Below are 2,201 nucleotides of genomic sequence, written 5' to 3' on the forward strand. Positions count from 1 at the left end.
CTACCAAGTCTTCTAGCAGGCATTATTCTGGTTTAATCTGGTATATTTATTTACTTTAAATTCATAATAATTCAGAATGTATATTTTTAATTTTCTGTGCCTATGAAATCACTGTTAGCTTTAAATTAAATTAATTTGTTTCAGAGAGTAATTTAAAATACTAGAACATTTATTTTTCAGGTTTGCTTTGAGAATTCCATCTTGTTGACAAAGAATGAGCATATCATTGGACCTAAAAAAATGATAGATATTGCTAGCAACAAATGCATTCTGACAGAATTGTTGATAAACCTCATATTATCATTTTATTAAATTGTTTTTGTATTAAAATTAATACAAATTTTTTTTTGTCTAAATTTGGGATGTTTTAGATTTACAGAAGCATTGTGCACAAAACACAAAGTCTTCCCTTATACCATGAGATCCTAACACACAAATGTTCCCTGTTATTAGCATTAATTAATAAACCCCTATTTATTCATTCATTGGAGTCCTGGTGTGGCGCTGTGGGCTAATGCATCAGACTGCAAAGTCATTTGAACTGCAAGGTCGGCCGTTTAAACTCACCAGCTGCTCCTTGGAAACCCTATACAGGTTGCTATGGGTCAGAACCGACTTAATGGCACTTAACAACATTTATACATTGGAATGCTGGTGTGAAACTGTAGGATAAGCACTGCAGTGCTAACGAAAAATCAGTAATTCAAACTTAGCAGCTGTTCCATGGAAATCCTATACTGGGTCACAGTGAGTCTGAACTGCCCTGGAGTCAGTTCCGACTCATAGCGACCCTGTACAGGGTTTCCGAGACTGTAAATCTTTACAAGAGCAGAATGCCTCATCTTTTTCCATGACAGCTAGTAGTTTGGAACTGCTAACCATGAGATTAGCATCCTGATTCGATTCATAACCACTATGCTAACAGAGCTCCTTAATTGGTACATTATCATTGGCTAAAGTCCACAGTTTACATTAAGATTCAGTCTTTGTTTTACACAACATTAAGATGTTTGACAAATATAAACTCTCATATATCCACCAATACAGTATATTCAGAAAAGTTTAGTGACTGCAATAACATGTCCTTCAATTCACTTTAGGTTTCTACTATTTATTAGAATTAAAGTATGCAGAGAGATCTAGATGCAGTCCTGCACTTCTCAGAGTGTTAGAAATGAATCCTGATGTCGCATAAAAGATACTCGGTGAGACTAAATTACCTTGGCAAAGCAAAATTTACTAGGGCAAGGGGGTGCTTGCGCATAGTCGTACAGACAGGAACAGACCAGTGAGTACACCGAATGGGCAGTCCACTCGAGTTTTTAATCCCTGACGCTAGTCTCAAGGCTGTGATTATAAAATACAATTCTTCAAAAAATAGTGGTTAAACTCTCAGTTGTAGAGGCAAATTCTTGAATCCAAACTTTACCACTAATCAGTTTATGACCTTAAGCACTTTACTTAACCTCATTGTGTTTCAAGTTCTTTCACATGTAAAATTATGTTAAAAACAGTAAGCTCACTAGTGAAAAGGAGCCCAGAGGCATAGTGGGCCATTCTAAGTTGAAAAGTGATTGGATAGCCCTAATATTAACATATAAACCTAAACCATGCTCTTTTCAATCATCTTGTATTCATGTAAAAGCTGGATTTTGAAAAAGGAAGGCAGATAATTGATGTATTGGAAATATGGTGTTAAGGGAAAATATTGAATATACCATGGAATGCTAAAGAAGCCTGATTGATGAAAATATTTCACCATTGCTAACGTAAATGTTGAGTCTTGGTGTGGCTCTGTGGGTTACTGCACTGAACTGCAAGGTCCTTTGAATTGCACCAGTTTGAATGGCACCAGCCGCTCCTTGGAAACACTATACAGGATTGCTCTGGGCCAGAATGGACTCAATGGCACTTAACAACCACAACCTAACTGTTGGTGGTTCAAGTTCACCCTGCAACTGTGCAGAAGAGAAGGCTGCTGAACTGCTTCCATAAAGATGACAACGACGACCCTGCAAACCCTATGAATCCACTCAATGGCCAATGGTTTGGTTTTGATTTTTGGTCAAAAGAAAAACAAACTTATGTTAAAAGAAATATAACTAGAATGCAATTCAGAAAAAGATGAAGTGATTTCTGGGGAAAAAAAAAAAAAGGCAGGCCCCCAATGAGATGGATTGACACAGTGGCAATAAAAATGG

Source organism: Chrysochloris asiatica, unplaced genomic scaffold (assembly GCF_000296735.1).
Source record: "Chrysochloris asiatica unplaced genomic scaffold, ChrAsi1.0 scaffold00170, whole genome shotgun sequence".
Classification (NCBI taxonomy): domain Eukaryota; kingdom Metazoa; phylum Chordata; class Mammalia; order Afrosoricida; family Chrysochloridae; genus Chrysochloris; species Chrysochloris asiatica.